Here is a 19,674-nt window from a genome sequence, read left to right as displayed (position 1 = left end):
ATATATCCATGTTCATAGAGATAGAGGTGTAGTTATTTCCATGTTCATACAGGTAGTGCTGTAGATATTTCCATGTTCATACAAATAGTGGTGTAGCTATTTCCATGTTCATACAGATAGCGGTGTAGATATTTCCATGTTCATAGAGATAGCGGTCTAGATATTTCCATGTTCATACAGATAGCGGTGCTGATATTTAAATGTTTATATAGGTAGCGGTGTAGATATTTCCATGTTTATACAGATAGCGGTGTAGATATTTCCATGTTTATACAGATAGCGGTGTAGATATTTCCAAGTTTATACAGATAGCGGAGTAGATATCACCATCTTAATATAGATGGCGGTGTAGATATTTATATGTTCCTACAGATGGCGGTGCAGATATTTCCATGTTCATACAGATGGTGGTGTAGATATTTCCTTGTTTATAGAGATAGCGCTGTAGGTATTTCCATGTGTAAATAGATAGCTTTGTAGATATTTCCATGTATATGCAGATAGCAGTGTATATATTTCCATTTTCATGCAGATAGCGGTGTAGATATTTCCATGTTCGAACAGATAGCGGTGTAGATATTTCCATGTTCATACAGATAGCGGTGTAGATATTTCCATGTTCATCCAGATGGCTGTGTAGATATATCCATGTTCATACAGATGGCGGTGAAGATATTTCCATGTTCATACAGATAGCGGTGTAGATATTTCAAAGTTCATACAGATAGTGGTGTAGATATTCCCATATTCATACAGATAGCGGTGTAGCTATTTCCATGTTCATACAGATAGCGGTGTAGATATTTCCATGTTCATCCAGATGGCTGTGTAGATGTATCCATGTTCATACAGATGGCGGTGAAGATATGTCCATGTTCATACAGAGAGCGGTGCTGATATTTCCATGTTTATACAGGTAGCGGTGTAGATATTTCCATGTTTATACAGGTAGCGGTGTAGATATTTCCATGTTTATACAGATAGCGGTGTAGATGTTTCCATGTTCATCCAGATGGCTGTGTAGATATATCCATGTTCATAGAGATAGAGGTGTAGTTATTTCCATGTTCATACAGGTAGTGCTGTAGATATTTCCATGTTCATACAGATAGTGGTGTAGCTATTTCCATGTTCATACAGATAGCGGTGTAGATATTTCCATGTTCATAGAGATAGCGGTCTAGATATTTCCATGTTCATACAGATAGCGGTGCTGATATTTAAATGTTTATATAGGTAGCGGTGTAGATATTTCCATGTTTATACAGATAGCGGTGTAGATATTTCCATGTTTATACAGATAGCGGTGTAGATATTTCCAAGTTTATACAGATAGCGGAGTAGATATCACCATCTTAATATAGATGGTGGTGTAGATATTTATATGTTCATACAGATGGCGGTGCAGATATTTCCATGTTCATACAGATGGTGGTGTAGATATTTCCTTGTTTATAGAGATAGCGCTGTAGGTATTTCCATGTGTAAATAGATAGCTTTGTAGATATTTCCATGTATATGCAGATAGCAGTGTAGATATTTCCATTTTCATGCAGATAGCGGTGTAGATATTTCCATGTTCGAACAGATAGCGGTGTAGATATTTCCATGTTTATATAGATAGCGGTGTAGATATTTTCATGTTTATACAGATAGCGGTGTAGATATCTCCATTTTAATACAGATGGCGGTGTAGATATTTATATGTTCATACAGATGGCGGTGCAGATATTTAAATGTTCATACAGATGGCCGTGCAGATATTTCCTTGTTTATAGAGATAGCGCTGTAGTTATTTCCATGTGTAAAGAGATAGCTTTGTAGATATTTCCATGTATATGCAGATCGCTGTATAGATATTTCCACTTTCATGCAGATAGCGGTGTAGATATTTCCATGTTCAAACAGATAGCGGTGTAGATATTTCCATGTTCATGCAGATAGCAGTGTAGATATTTCCATGTTTATACAGATAGCGGTGAAGATGTATGCATGTTTACACAGATAGCTGTGTAGATATATCCATGTTCATACAGATGGCGGTGAAGATATTTCCATTTTCATACAGATAGCTCTGTAGTTATTTCCATGTGTAAAGAGATGGTTGTGTAGATATTTCCATGTATATGCAGATAGCGGTTTAGATATTTCCATGTTCAAACAGATAGCGGTGTAGATATTTCCATGTTCATACAGATAGAGGGGCTGATATTTCCATGTTCATACAGATAGCGGTGCTGATATTTCCATGTTTATACATGTAGCGGTGTAGATATTTCCAAGTTTATACAGATAGCAGTGTAGATATTTCCATGTTTATACAGATAGCGGTGTAGATATTTCCATGTTTATACAGATAGCGGTGTAGATATCTCCATCTTAATTCAGATGGCGGTGTAGATAATTATATGTTCATACAGATGGCGGTGCAGATATATCCATGTTCATACAGATGGCGGTGAAGATATTTCCATGTTCATACAGATAGCTCTGTAGTTATTTCCATGTGTAAAGAGATAGTTGTGTAGATATTTCCATGTATATGCAGATAGCGGTTTAGATATTTCCATGTTCAAACAGATAGCGGTGCAGAGATTTCCATGTTCATACAGATGGCGGTGTAGATATTTCCATGTTCATACAGATAGCGGTGTAGTTATTTCCATGTGTAAAGAGATAGCTGTGTAGATATTTCCATGTATATGCAGATAGCTGTGTAGATATTTCCATTTTCATGCTGATAGCGGTTTAGATATTTCCATGTTCAAACAGATAGCGGTGTAGATATCTCCATGTTCATACAGATAGCGGTGTAGATATTTCCATGCTTATACAGATTGCGGTGAAGATGTATGCATGTTTACACAGATAGCGGTGTAGATATTTCCATGTTCATGCAGATAGCGGTGTAGATATTTCCATGTTCATCCAGATGGCTGTGTAGATATATCCATGTTCATACAGATGGCTGTGAAGATATTTCCATGTTCATGCAGATAGCCGTGTAGATATTTCCATGTTCAAACAGATAGCGGTGTAGATATTTCCATGTTCATACAGATAGCGGTGTAGATATTTCCATGTTCATACAGATGGCGGTGTAGATATTTCCATGTTCATACAGATAGCGGTGTAGATATTTCCAAGTTCATACAGATAGCGGTGCTGATATTTCCATGTTTATGCAGGTAGCGGTGTAGATATTTCCATGTTTATACAGATAGCTGTGTAGATATTTCAATGTTTATACAGATAGCGGTGTAGATATTTCCATGTTTATTCAGATAGCGGTGAAGATATCTCCATCTTAATACAGATGGCGGTGTAGATATTTATATGCTCATACAGATGGCGGTGCAGATATTTCCATGTTCATACAGATGGCAGTGTAGATATTTCCATGTTCATACAGATAGCGGTGTAGTTATTTCCATGTGTAAAGAGATAGCTGTGTAGATATTTCCATGTATATGCAGATAGCTGTGTAGATATTTCCATTTTCATGCAGAAAGCAGTGTATATATTTCTATCTTCAAACAGACAGCGGAGTAGATGTTTCCGTGTTCATACAGATAGCGGTGTAGATATTTCCATGTTTATACAGTTAGCGGTGAAGATGTATGCATGTTTACACAGATAGCAGTGTGGATATTTCCATCTTCATCCAGAGGGCTATGTAGATATATCCATGTTCATACAGATAGCGGTGTAGATATTTCCATGTTCATACAGATCACGGTGTAGATATTTCCATGTTCATCTAGATGGCTGCGTAGACATATCCATGTTCATACAGATGGCGGTGAAGATATTTCCATGTTCAAACAGATAGCGGTGTAGATATTTCCATGTTCATACAGATAGCGGTGTAGATATTTCCAAGTTCATACAGATAGCGGTGCTGATATTTCCAAGTTGATACAGGTAGCGGTGTAGATATTTCCATGTTTATACAGATAGCGGTGTAGATATTTCCATGTTTATACAGATAGTGGTGTAGATATTTCCATGTTTATACAGATAGCGGTGTAGATATCTCCATCTTAATACAGATGGCAGTGTAGATATTTATATGTTCATACAGATGGCGGTGCAGATATATCCATGTTCATACAGATGGCGGTGTAGATATTTCCATGTTCATACAGATAGCGGTGTAGTTATTTCCATGTGTAAAGAGATAGCTGTGTAGATATTTCCATGTATATGCAGATAGCAGTGTAAATATTTCCATTTTCACGCAGATAGCGGTGTAGATATTTCCATGTTCATACAGATAGCGGTGTAGATATCTCCATCTTAATACAGATGGCGGTGTAGATATTTATATGTTCATAGAGATGGCGGTGCAGATATTTCCATGTTCAAACACATGGCGGTGTAGATATTTCCATGTTCATACAGATAGCGGTGTAGTTATTTCCATGTGTAAAGAGATAGCTGTGTAGATATTTAAATGTATATGCAGATAGCAGTGTCGATATTTCCATTTTCATGCAGATAGCGGTGTAGATATTTCCATGTTCAAACAGATAGCGGTGTAGATATTTCCATGTTCATACAGATAGCGGTGTAGATATTTCCATGTTCATACAGATAGCGGTGTAGATATTTCCATGCTTATACAGATAGCGGTGTATATAATTCCATGTTCATACAGATAGCGGTGTAGATATTTCCATGTTCATACAGATAGCGGTGCTGATATTTCCATGTTTATACAGGTAGTGGTGTGGATATTTCCATGTTTATACAGATAGCGGTTTAGATATTTCCTTCTTAGTACAGATGGTGGTGTAGATATGTATATGTTCATAGAGATGGCGGCGCAGATATTTCCACGATCATACAGATGGCGGTGTAGATATTTCCATGTTTATAGATATAGCGGTGTAGTTATTTCCATGTGTAAAGAGATAGCTGTGTAGATATTTCCATGTATATGCAGATAGCTTTGTAGATATTTCCATTTTCATGCAGATAGCGGTGCAGATATTTCCATGTTCAAACAGATAGCGGTGTAGATATTTCCATGTTCATTCAGATAGCTTTGTAGATATTTCCATGTTCATACAGATAGCGGTGTAGATATTTCCATGTTCATACAGATAGCGGTGTAGATATTTCCATGTTCATACAGATAGCGGTGCTGATATTTCCATGTTTATACAGGTAGAGGTGTAGATATTTCCATGTTTATACAGATAGCGGTGTAGATATTTCCATGTTTATACAGATAACGGTGTAGATATTTCCATGTTTATTCAGATAGCGGTGTAGATATCTCCATCTTAATATAGATGGCGGTGTAGATATTTATATATTCATACAGATGGGGGTGCAGATATTTCCATGTTCATACAGATTGCGGTGTAGATATTTCCATGGTCATGCTGATGGCGGTGTAGTTATTTCCATGCGTAAAGAGATAGCTGTGTACTTATTTCCATCTATATGCAGATAGCTGTGTAGATATTTCCATTTTCATGCAGATAGCGGTGTATATGTTTCCATCTTCAAACAGATAGCGGTGTAGATGTTTCCATGTTCATACAGATAGCGGTGTAGATATTTCCATGTTTATACAGATAGCGGTGAAGATGTATGCCATGTTTACACAGATAGCGGTGTGGATATTTCCATGTTCATCCAGAGGGCTGTGTAGATATATCAATGTTCATACAGATAGCGGTGTAGATATTTCCATGTTCATACAGATAGCGGTGTAGATATTTCCATGTTCATACAGATAGCGGTGTAGATATTTCAATGTTCATACAGATAGCGGTGCTGATATTTCCATGTTTATACAGGTAGCGATGTAGATATTTCCATGTTTATACAGATAGCGGTTTAGATATTTCCATGTTTATACAGATAGCGGTGTAGATATTTCCATGTTTATACAGATAGCGGTGTAGATATCTCCATCTTAATACAGATGGCGGTGTAGATATTTATGTGTTCATACAGATGGCGGTGCAGATATTTCCATGTTCATACAGATGGCGGTGTAGATATTTCCATGTTCATGCAGATAGCGGAGTAGTTATTTCCATGTGTAAAGAGACAGCTGTGTAGATATTTCCATGTATATGCAGATAGCAGTGTAGATATTTCCATTTTCATGCAGATAGCGGTGTAAATATTTCCATTTTCCAACAGATAGCGGTGTTGATATTTCCATGTTCATACAGATAGCGGTGTAGATATTTCCATGTTCATACAGATAGCGGTGTAGATATTTCCATGTTTATACAGATAGCGGTGAAGATGTATGCATGTTTACACAGAGAGCGGTGTAGATATTTCCATGTTCATACAGATTGCGGTGTAGATATTTCCATGTTCATCCAGATGGCTGTGTAGACATATCCATGTTCATACAGATAGCGGTGTAGATATTTCCATGATTATAGAGATTGCAGTGAAGATGTTTGCATGTTTACACAGATAGCGGTGTAGATATTTCCATGTTCAAACAGATAGCGGTGTAGATATTTCCATGTTCATGCAGATAGCGGTGTAGATATTTCTATGTTCATCCAGATGGCTGTGTAGTTATATCAATGTTCATACAGATGGCGGTGAAGATATTTCCACGTTCATACAGATAGCGGTGTAGATATTTCCATGTTCAAACAGATGGCGGTGTAGATATTTCCATGTTCATACAGATAGCGGTGTAGATATTTCCATGTTCATACAGATAGCGGTGTAGATATTTCCAAGTTAATACAGATAGCGGTGCTGATATTTCCATGTTTATACAGGTAGTGGTGTAGATATTTCCATGTTTATACAGATAGAGGTGTAGATATTTCCATGTTTATACAGATAGCGGTGTAGATATTTCCATGTTTATACAGATAGCAGTGTAGATATCTCCATCTTAATACAGATGGCGGTGTAGATATTTATATGTTCATACAGATGGCGGTGCAGATATTTCCATGTACATAGAGATGTCTGTGTAGATATTTCCATGTTCATACAGATAGCGGTGTAGTTATTTCCATGTGTAAAGAGATAGCTTTGTAGATATTTCCATGTATATGCAGATAGCTGTGTAGATATTTCTATTTTTATGCAGATAGCGGTTTAGATATTTCCATGCTCAAACAGATAGCGGTGTAGATATTTCCATGTTCATACAGATAGCGGTGTAGATATTTCCATGTTTATACAGATAGCGGTGAAGATGTATGCATGTTTACACAGATAGCGGTGTAGATATTTCCATGTTCATACAGATCGCGGTGTAGATAATTCCATGTTCATCTACATGGATGCGTAGACATATCCGTGTTCATACAGATGGCGGTGAAGATATTTCCATGTTCATGCAGATAGTGGTGTAGATATTTCCATGTTCAAACAGATAGCGGTGTAGATATTTCCATGTTCATACAGATAGCGGTGTAGATATTTCCATGTTCATACAGATAGCGGTGTAGATATTTCCATGTTCATACAGATTGCGGTGTAGATATTTCCATGTTCATACAGATGGCGGTGCAGATATTTCCAAGTTCATACAGATGGTGGTGTAGATATTTCCATGTTCATACAGATAGTGGTGTAGATATTTCCAGGTTGATACAGATGGCTGTGTAGATATATCCATGTACATACAGATAGCGGTGCTGATATTTCCATGTTTATGCAGGTAGCGGTGTAGATATTTCCATGTTTATACAGATAGCTGTGTAGATATTTCCATGTTTATACAGATAGCAGTGTAGATATTTCCATGTTTATTCAGATAGCGGTGTAGATATCTCCATCTTAATACAGATGGCGGTGTAGATATTTATATGCTCATACAGATGGCGGTGCAGATATTTCCATGTTCATACAGATGGCAGTGTAGATATTTCCATGTTCATACAGATAGCGGTGTAGTTATTTCCATGTGTAAAGAGATAGCTGTGTAGATATTTCCATGTATATGCAGATAGCTGTGTAGATATTTCCATTTTCATGCAGATAGCAGTGTATATATTTCTATCTTCAAACAGATAGCGGTGTAGATGTTTCCGTGTTCATACAGATAGCGGTGTAGATATTTCCATGTGTATACAGATAGCGGTGAAGATGTATGCATGTTTACACAGACAGAAGTGTGGATATTTCCATGTTCATCCAGAGTGCTTTGTAGATATATCCATGTTCATACAGATAGCGGTGTAGATATTTCCATGTTCATACAGATCGCGGTGTAGATATTTCCACGTTCATCTAGATGGCTGCGTAGACATATCCATGTTCATACACATAGCGGTGTAGATATTTCCATGTTCATACAGATAGCGGTGTAGATATTTGAATGTTTATACAGATAGCGGTGTAGATATTTCCAGGTTTATACAGATAGCGGTGAAGATGTATGCATGTTTACACAGTTAGCGGTGTAGATATTTCCATGTTCATACAGATGGCGGTGTAGATATTTCTATGTTTATAGACATAGCGGTGTAGTTATTTCCATGTATAAAGAGATAGCTGTGCAGATATTTCCATGTATATGCAGATAGCTGTGTAGATATTTCCATTTTCATGCAGACAGCGGAGTAGATATTTCCATGTTCAAACAGATGGCGGTGTAGATATTTCCATGCTCATACAGATAGCGGTGTAGATATTTCCATGTTCAAACAGATAGCGGTGTAGATATTTCCATGTTCATACAGATAGCGGTGTAGATATTTCCATGTTCATACAGATAGCGGTGCTGATATTTCCATGTTTATACAGGTAGTGGTGTAGATTTTTCCATGTTTATACAGATAGCGGTGTAGATATTTCCATGTTTATACAGAGAGCGGTGTAGATATTTCCATGTTTATACAGATAGCAGTGAAGATATCTCCATCTTAATACAGATGGCGGTTTAGATAATTATATGTTCATACAGATGGCGGTGCAGATATTTCCATGTTCATACAGATGGCGGTGTAGATATTTCCGTGTTCATACAGATAGTGGTGTAGATATTTCCATGTTCATACAAATAGCGGTGCTGATATTTCCATGTTTATACAGGTAACGGTGTAGATATTTCCATGTTTATTCAGATAGCGGTGTAGATATCTCCATCTTAATACAGATGGCGGTGTAGATATTTATATGTTCATACAGATGGCAGTGCATATATTTCCATGTTCATACAGATAGCGGTGTGTATATTTCCATGTTTATACAGATAGCGGTGTAGATATCTCCATCTTAATACAGATGGCGGTGTAGGTATTTATAAGTTCATATAGATGGCGGTGCAGATATTTCAATGTTCATACAGATAGCGGTGTAGTTATTTCCATGTGTAAAGGGATAGCTGTGTAGATATTTCCATGTATATGCAGATAGCAGTGTAGATATTTCCATTTTCATGCAGATAGCTGTGTAGACATTTCCATGTTCAAACAGATAGCGGTGTAGATATTTCCATGTTCATACAGATAGCGGTGTAGATATTTCCATGTTTATACAGATAGTGGTGAAGATGTATGCATGTTTACACAGATAGCTTTGTAGATATTTCCATGTTCATCCAGATGGCTGTGTAGATATATCCATGTTCATACAGATACCGGTGTAGATATTTATATGTTCATACAGATAGCGGTGTAGCTATTTCCATGTTCATACAGATAGCGGTGTAGATATTTCCATGTTTATACAGATAGCGGTGAAGAAGTATGCATGTTTACCCAGATAGTGGTGTAGATATTTCCATGTTCATACAGATAGCCGTGTAGATATTTCCATGTTCTTCCAGATGGCTGTGAAGATATATCCATGTTCATACAGATAGCGGTGCTGATATTTCCATGTTTATACAGATTGCGGTGTAGATAATTGAATGTTTATACAGATAGCGGTGTAGATATTTCCATGTTTATTCAGATAGCGGTGTAGATATCTCCATCTTAATACAGATGGCGGTGTAGATATTTATATGTTCATACAGATGGCGGTGCAGATATTTCCATGTTCATACAGATGGCGGTGTAGATATTTCCATGTTCACAGATAGCCGTGTATATCTTTCCATGTTTATACAGATAGCGGTGTAGATATCTCCATCTTAATACAGATAGCTGTGTAGATATTTATATGTTCATACAGACGGCGGTGCAGATATTTCCATGTTCATACAGATAGCAGTGTAGTTATTTCCATGTTTAAAGAGATAGCTGTGTAGATATTTCCATGTATATGCAGATAGCAGTGTAGATATTTCCATTTTCATGCAGATAGCGGTGTAGATATTTCCATGTTCAAACAGATAGCGGTGTAGATATTTCCATGATCATACAGATAGCGGTGTAGATATTTCCATGTTCATACAGATAGCGGTGTAGATATTTCCATGTTTATACAGATAGCGGTGAAGATGTATGCATGTTTACACAGATAGCGGTGTAGATATTTCCATGTTCATCCAGATGGCTGTGTAGATATATCCATGTTCATACAGATAGCGGTGTAGATATTTCCATGTTCATACAGATAGCGGTGTACCTATTTCCATGTTCATACAGATAGTGGTGTAGATATTTCCATGTTTATACAGATAGCGGTGAAGATGTATGCATGTTTCCACAGATAGCAGTGTAGATATTTCCATGTTCATACAGATAGCGGTGTAGATATTTCCATGTTTATACAAATAGCGGTGTAGATATTTCCATGTTTATACAGATAGCGGTGTAGATATTTCCAGGTTTATACAGATAGCGGTGAAGATGTATGCATGTTTACACAGATAGCGGTGTAGATATTTCCATGTTCATACAGATAGCGGTGTAGATATTTCCATGTTCATCCAGATGTCTGTGTAGATATATCCATGTTCATACAGATGGCGGTGAAGATATTTCCATGTTCATACAGATAGCGGTGTAGTTATTTCCATGTGTAAAGAGATAGCTGTGTAGATATTTCAATGAATATGCAGATAGCTGTGTAGATATTTCCATTTTCATGCTGATTGCCGTTTAGATATTTCCATGTTCAAACAGTTAGCGGTGTAGATATTTCCATGTTCATACAGATAGCTGTGTAGATATTTCCAAGTTTATGCAGATAGCTGTGTAGATATTTCCACTTTTAGGCAGATAGCGGTGTAGATATTTCCATGTTTAAACAGATAGCAGTGTAGATATTTCCATGTTCCTACAGAGGGCGGTGTAGATATTTACATGTTTATAGAGTTGGCGGTTTAGACATTTCCATGTTCATACAGATGGCGGTGTAGCTATTTCCATGTTTATACAGATAGCGGTGTAGGTATTTCCATGTTTATACAGATAGCAGTGTGGATATTTCCATGTTTATACAGATGACTGTGTGGATATTTCCATGTTTATAGAGATAGCGGTGTAGATATTTCCAAGTTTACACAAATAGCGTTGTAGATATTTCCATGTTTACCCAGATAGCGGTGTAGATATTTCCATGTTTATACAGATAGCGGTGTAGATACTTGCATGTATATAGAGATAGCGGTGTAGATATTTCCATGTTTATGCAGATAGCGGTGTAAATATTTCCATGTTTATAGAGTTGGCGGTGTAGATATTTCCATGTTCATTCAGATGGCGGTGCAGATTTTTCCATGTTTTATATAGTTGGCAGTGTAGATATTTCCATGTTCATACTGATGGTTGTGAAGATATTTCCATGTATATACACATAACGGTGTAAATATTTCCAAGTTTTAAGAGATAGCGGTGTAGATATTTCCATGTTTACACAGAAGGAGGTGTAGATATTTCCATGTTTACACAGATAGCGGTGTAGATATATCCATGTTCCTACGGACGGCAGTGTAGATATTTCTATGTTTATAGAGTTGGCGGTTTAGACATTTCCATGTTCATACAGATGGCGGTGTAGATATTTCCATGTTTATACAGGTAGTGGTGTAGCTATTTCCATCTTATACACATTACCTTGGAGATATTTCCATGTTTTTAGAGATAGCGGTGAAGATATTTCCATGTTTATACAGATAACGGTGTAGATATTTCCATGTTTACACAGATTGCGGTATAGTTATTTCCATGTTTACACAGATAGAGGTGTAGATATTTCCATGTTTATACAGATAGCGGTGTAGATATTTCCACGTTTATAGAGATAGCGGTGTAGATAATTCCATGTTTATACAGATGGCGGTGTAGATATTTCCATGTTTATAGAGATAGCATTGTAGATATTTCCATGTTCCTGCTGATGGCGGTGTGGTTATTTCCGTGTTGATGGAGTTGGCGGTTTAGATATTTCGAAGTTTATACAGATGGCGGTGTATGTATTTCCATGATTATACAGATAGAAGTGTAGATATTTCCATCTTTATACACATAATGGTGTAGATGTTTCCATGTTTTAAGAGATAGCGGTGTAGATATTTCCATGATTACACAGATAGCGGTGTAGATATTTCCATGTTTATGCAGATAGCAGTGTAGATATTTCCATGTTTATATAGATAGCAGTCAAGATATTTCCCTGTTTTACAGATAGCAGTGTAGATATTTCCATGTTTGTACAGGTAGCGGTGTAGATATTTCCATGTATATACAGATAGCGGTGTAGATATTCCCATGTTTATACAGATGTCAATGTAGACATTTACATGTTTACAGAGATGGCGGTGTAGATATTTCCTTGTATTTACAGATAGCGCTGTAGTTATTTCCATTTTTATACAGATAGTGCTGAAGATATTTCCATGATTTTACAGATAGTGGTGTAGGTATTTCCATGTTATACAGATAGCGGTGTAGATATTTCCATGGTTACACAGATAGCGGAGTAGATATTTCCATGTTTATGGAGATGGCATTATAGTTATTTCCTTGTTTATACAGACGGTGGTGTAGATATTTCCATGTTCATACAGATAGCTTTGTAGTTATTTCCATCTTTATACCCATGGCGGTGTAGATATTTCCATGTGCATACAGATGGCGGTGTAGATATTTCAATGTTTATAGAGATGGCGGTGTGGATATTTCCATGTTTATACAGATGGTTGTGTAGATATTTCCATTTTTATACACATAGCGGTGTAGATATTTCCATGTTTATACACATAGCGTTATAGATATTTCTATGTTTACAGAGATATTGGTGTAGATATTTCCGTGTTTATAGAGATAGTCGTGTAGATATTTCCATGTTTATAGAGATAGCGGTGTAGATAATTCCCTGTTTCACAGACAGCAGTGTAGATATTTCCATGATTATTCAGATAGCGGTGTAAATATATCCATGTTTATAGAGATAGCGGTGTGGTTATTTCCAAGTTTATAGAAATTTCGGTGGAGATATTTCCATGTTTATAGAGATGACGGTGTAGATATTTCCATGTTTATACAGATGGCGGTGTAGGTATTTCCATGTTTATACAGGTGGCGGTGTAGATATTTCCATATTCATACAGAAGGCGTTGTAGTTATTTCAATGTTTTTGGAGATGGCGGTGTAGATATTTCCGTGTTTGTACAGATGGTGGTGTAGATATTTCCATGTTTATAGAGATAGCGGTGTAGATATTTCCATGTTTATACACATGGCGGTGTAGATATTTCCAGGTTTATACATATAGGGTTATAGATATTACCATGTTTAAACAGACGGCTTTGTAGATATTTCCATGTTTATACGTGTGGCGGTGTAGATATTTCCATGTTTATGCAGATGGCCGTGTAGATATTTCCTTGTTTACACAGAAAGCGGTGTAGACATTTCCAAGTTTACACAGATAGCGTTGTAGATATTTTCATGTTTATAGAGATAGCGGTGTAGCTAATTCCATGTTTATACAGATGGCGGTGAAGATATTTCCATGTTTATACAGATAGCGGTGTAGATATTTCCATATTTATACAGATAGCGGTGTAGATATTTCCATGTTTATACAGATAGCGGTGAAGATACTTCCATGTTTACACAGATAGCGGTGTAGATATTTCCATGTTCATACAGATGGCGGTGTAAATATTTCCATCTTTATAGAGATGGCGGTGTAGATATTTCCATCTTAATACAGATAGCGGTGTAGCTATTTCCATGTTTAAACAGATGGCGGTGTAGATATTTCCATCTTTATAGAGATAGCGGTGTAGATATTTCCATGTTCATACAGATGGCGGTTTAGATATTTCCATGATTGTAGAGATGGCGGTGTAGATATTTCCATGTTTATAGAGATGTCGGTGTAGATATTTTCATGACCATACAGATGGCGGTGTAGGTATTTCCATGTTTATAGAGATGGCAGTGTAGATATTTCCATGTTTAGAGAGATTGCGGTGTAGATACTTCCATGTTTATACAGATGGCGCTGTAGATATTTTCATATTCATACAGATAGCGGTGTAGGTATTTCCATGTTTATACAGATAGCGGTTTAGATATTTCCATGTTTACACAGATAGCGGTGTAGACATTTCCATGTTTACACAGATAGCGTTGTATACATTTACATGTTTACGGAGATAGCGGTGTAGATATTTCCATGTTTATAGAGATAGCGGTGAACATATTTCAATGGTCATACAGATGGCGGTGTAGATATTTCCATGTTCATACAGATGGCGGTGTAGATATTTCCATGTTCATACAGATGGCGGTGAAGACATTTCCATGTTCATACAGATGGCGGTGTAGATATTTCCATGTTCATGCAGATGGCGGTGTAGATATATCCATGTTCATAGAGCTGGCGGTGTAGATATTTCCATGTTCATACAGATGGCAGTACAGATATTTCCATGTTCATACAGATGGCGGTGTAGATATTTCCATGTTTATAGAGATGGCGGTGTAGATATTTCCATCTTAATACAGGTTGCGATGTAGATATTTCCATGTTTATTCAGATGGCGGTGTAGATATTTCCACCTTTATTGAGATAGCGGTGTAGATATTGCCAAGTTCATACGGATGGCGGTTTAGGTACTTCCATGTTTATAGAGATGTCAGTGTAGATATTTCCATGTTTATACAGATAGCGGTGTAGATATTTCCATGTTTGTACAGGTAGCGGTGTAGTTATTTCCATGTTTGTACAGGTAGCGGTGAAGATATTTCCATATTTATACAGGTAGCGGTACAGATATGTGAATTCATTAAACCTCTTTTTCTTTACAAATTACCCAGTCTTGGGTATGTCTTTATCAGCAGCATGAAAATTGACTAATACACTCACTGTCCATGAATGATACTCTGTTAGCCCATTTGCATTGTTATAAAGAAATACCTGAGGTTGGGTAATTTATAAAGAAATGAGGTTTATTTGGCTCCTTGTTCTGAAGGCTATTCGTGAAGCATAGTACTGGCACCTGCTTCCAGGGAGGGCATCAGGAACCTTCCAATCATGGTGGAAGGTGAAGGGAAACCAGCGTATCACATGGTGAGAGCGGAAGCAAGAGAGACAGGGAGGAGGTGTCAGTCTCTTTTAAACAACCAGATATCGCATGAACTCACAGGGTAAGGACTCATTCATTACCAAGAGGACAGCACCAAGCCATTCAGGAGGCATCTATCTCCAACATTGGGGATCACATTTTAACGTGAGATTTGAAGGGGACAAGCATCCAACCTATGTCAGATACCAAAGCTGACAATGCTTAGGATCTTTAGCTGTTCCAGGTTCTGGGAAAAGGGAGAGAGTTAGCTTCCCTCGTCTATGCTGTGCTACTCCATATTATATTAGTAATTATTGTTCTCTAAAAGTTCTTGAAATCAAATAAACAAATGCAAGGCAAAACATACGAAATGCAAGGCAAATGCATTAAAAACTTTTGAGTGTTATTATATAGATTTTATTTTATCTTTTTAATTTCTTTTGCTTAACCAAATAGATTATGTAGTTTTGATTAACTGGCCATGAAATAGCTCTGCCTACAGTGAATTTCCCATGAATAATTGGTTGTGGAGACTTTTGTGTGTGACCCAAATCCTCCCTCAAAACTGAAGTTTGCCCAGCTATTGGGAGTGTTGGCAAATCATTCCTCTCAGCTGATTCTCTCTAGAATTTATTCTCAGGAGATCTAATTAATAACTTGTCAAGCTGATGTCCATCCTTGGGGACAACTCTTATCTGAAGAATGGCCAGTGAAAGGTATTAAAACTCCATACTCCTGCCTCAATTTAGGGCAACTCTGAAGGGTCACCCCAGCTTCTCAGCTCCCCCTTGAGATTAGCTGAGGTATTTGTTGTGACTGCCTCACATCTCAACTCCCTTTGTCCAATTCAGATTTTTCACCACAGTTGTTGGCTCCTAGGATTTTACCCAGTTAAATGTTCTCTACACAAATCTCTATCTCAAATCTGCTTTACAGGGAATGTGGCCTCAGACAGGTTTTCATTAGGTTCTGGACATAACTCTCATTAGTCATTGATATGATTCGGCTGTGTCTCCACCCGAATCTCACCTTGATTGTAATTATCCCCGCATGTCAAGGATGGAGTCAGGTGGAGATAATTGAATCATAGGGGCGGGTTCCCCCTACTGTTCTCCTGGTAGCGAATAAGTCTCACGAGATCTGATGCTTTTAAAATGGGAGTTTCCCTACACAAGCTTTCTTCTCTGCTACCATTTAAGATGTGCCTTTGCTTCTTTTTTGCCTTCTGCCGTGACTGTGAGGCCTCCCCAGCCATGTGGAATTGTGAGTTCATTAAACCTCTTTCCTTTCTAAATTACCCTGTCTTGGGTATGACTTTATTAGCAGCATGAGAACAAACTAGTGCAGTCTGTTCTATAAGCCCAAGTCGGATCACAGAGTCCCGCTTTCTGTTTTTTTTTCTAGCCCATATTTCTACTAAAACTTGACTCATATAGACTTAAAACAAAATGATTAAGCATGGCTAGTATTTATTTAATATTTTATACGTGTCAGGTACTGTATTTTGTAACTTATCTTTTAATAATCTTTCCAAATCTCTAAAAGGAGAATTCTGCTCTTTTATAGAGAAAATAAGGATGGCTCAATCTTTTGATTTTTATTATAAGCTTTATTTTGTATAACATATAATAAACTAAAAATATTGAAAGTTTAGAAACCATCAGCACACAATCGAGGTGATGGAAATATACTTCACCTCCAGTTTCCTGATGCCTCTTTATAATACATTTCTCTGGCCCCTCATTCCTCGCCCTTAAAAACCACCAAACTGCTTTCTGTCACTGGACAGTAATTTATACAGTCAAAAAATGTATATAAATACAATTTTACACTATGCACATTTTTGTCTGACATTTTATGTTTTTTTCTCTGCATGTTTTACCTCTAGAGTCTGCCTTGTTTCACTTAATACAGTTATTTTGAGATTCATTCATGTTATAGTATGTATCCATAATTAATTCGGATAAAGCAAGTTAATTCATTAATGTATTGATTGATATTTAGACTGTTTCTAGTTTGGGCTATTATGAATACATGTGCTATGAACATTTGTGTTGATATCATTATATGAACACCTACTTTTATCTCTCTTGGGTAAATACCCAGGAGTGCAATGGCTGAGTCTTATGGCAGAAGTATGTTTAACTTTTTAAGGGACTCTTAAACTGTTTTTCAAAGGTTACACTTTTTTGTATTCCCATCAGCAGTGTATGAGAGTTTCAGCTTCTCCACATCCAAGCCAGTGCTTGGCTATTATCAGTCATGCTAATCTTAGCTATTTAAAAACAGATAGTGGCGTCTCATTTTGGTTTTAATTTGCATTGCCCTAAGCATTAATTATGTTGAGCATATGTGCTTATTTACCAAACAAATGTCTACTTTGAAATGTCTGTTCCAGTCTTTCACCCAAGTTTTAAATGGGGTTGTTTGTTTTTCATTATTAAGTTTTGAGCTTTTAAAATATATTTTTGATGCAAGCCTTTTATCAGATATATGAATTGCAAATATTTTCTCCCAGCCTGCAGCTTGTCTTTTCAGTCTCTTAATAGATTCTTTTGAAGAGCAGATTCTTTTTTTTAAATTGGATGAGTTCTTCTTATCAATATATTATTATATAAATCATGCTGTGGGGTCATATCAAAGAAAGCTTTGCCTGACTCAAAGTCCCAAATGTTTTCACATCTTTCCTCTCCTCTCCTTTGGGAACTGAGATTACACGTAAATTCAGTTACTTGAAATTTACTGTCTACTATTGCTCTGTTCATGTTTTTTAAAAATTTATTTTCTCTCTATATTTTATTTTGAGAGGTGTCTATCTTTTCTTCTGTAATGACTAATGTGCTATCAGCCTACCATGTAGCTGGGACTACAGCCGCATGCTACTATGCCCCGCTAATTTTTGTATTTTTAGTAGAGATGGGATTTCACCATATTGGTCAGGCTGGTCCTGAACTCCTGACTTCGTGATCCACCTGCCTCGGCCTCGCAAAATGCTGAGATTACAGGCGTGAGCCACTGCGCCCAGCCTCCTTTAGTGTATCTTGCATGTCTCTATTTTAGAACATATAGAATACTGTTTCAATAAGCATTTTAATGTTCTTAACTGATAACTCTGGCACCTTGATTTACTCTGGATCAGTTCTGACTCAGTGATTTTTCTCCTTATTATGAGCCACGTTCTTCTGTGTTTTGTTGTTACTGTTGTGTCTCTGCTAAACTGTGTCTGGATGTCAGATATGGTGACTTTTATCTTATTGAGTGCTGGAAGTATATATAAATATTCTTGATCTTTGTATTGGTATGTATTTAAGTTTAGTTGGAAAGAGTTTGACTCTTTTTGGTCTTGCTTTAAAAATTCATTAGGTGGGATCAGACCAGTTCTCATTTTAGAGCTAATCACTCCCAACTAGTGAGGCAAGATCCTTCTGGGTATCCCTGGGAATCTTGAGGTGTTTCTGGTTTGGCTGATAAAATAAGCACTATTACTGGACCTTGGTGAGCATGTGTACTGTTACTTTTCATCTTATCTGGGTGTTGTTTCCCCAACTGTAGGTACTTTTCTCTAGGCCTGTCCTAACAATTACTTAGCTATGTACTTTAGGGGGACCCTTTGCAGAGCTCTGGAGTTCTCTTTCTGTGCAGCCCCTTCTTCTCGGAAACCTTGTCCTGAGAGCTCATGTCAACATGGTTTCTGTGGACTCTCAGCTCTGTCCCCTCAGCTCAGGGAGAACAATGGGCTCCTCTTGGGCTTTTCTCCTGGAGTAGTGTGCTGGAAAACTTTCTCCAGGCATAAATTAGGGCAGTTGATAGGCTCACCTTGTTTGAGACTGACTTTACAGGGTCTTGCAAACTTTTGTGGCATACATTTTGGCCATTTTTTTGGTTGTTTCAGGAGGGAGAGAAAGTCTAGTTCTTGTTACTCCATCATGGTCATTGCAGAAGTCAACCTAACTGATATTTCTCAATACAGTCTGTTGCTACACATTGAACTTGCTTAAGATAATTTTTAGATGGCACAGAACTTTCTGTCCATTGAATGAGACTCTCTGCTTATTTTGCAAGTGCTCATTTGTATGGAGACATTTGTATGGAGAAACTTCAAAAAGTTTGTGGAAAAATGAAGTTAAAAGATAAACATTGAAAATGTGATCTTCGGTTTTCATCCCTAAAGAACTGATGGTCCTGGGAACTTAACAATGTCAATGCAGTCTCTTATACATTATTAACTTAAGAAAAATGGGTGCCCTTTC

This window comes from Gorilla gorilla, chromosome X (assembly GCF_029281585.2).
Source record: "Gorilla gorilla gorilla isolate KB3781 chromosome X, NHGRI_mGorGor1-v2.1_pri, whole genome shotgun sequence".
Lineage (NCBI taxonomy): Eukaryota > Metazoa > Chordata > Mammalia > Primates > Hominidae > Gorilla > Gorilla gorilla.
The sequence above is the reverse complement of the archived record's forward strand: the minus strand, read 5'-3'. Positions refer to the sequence as shown.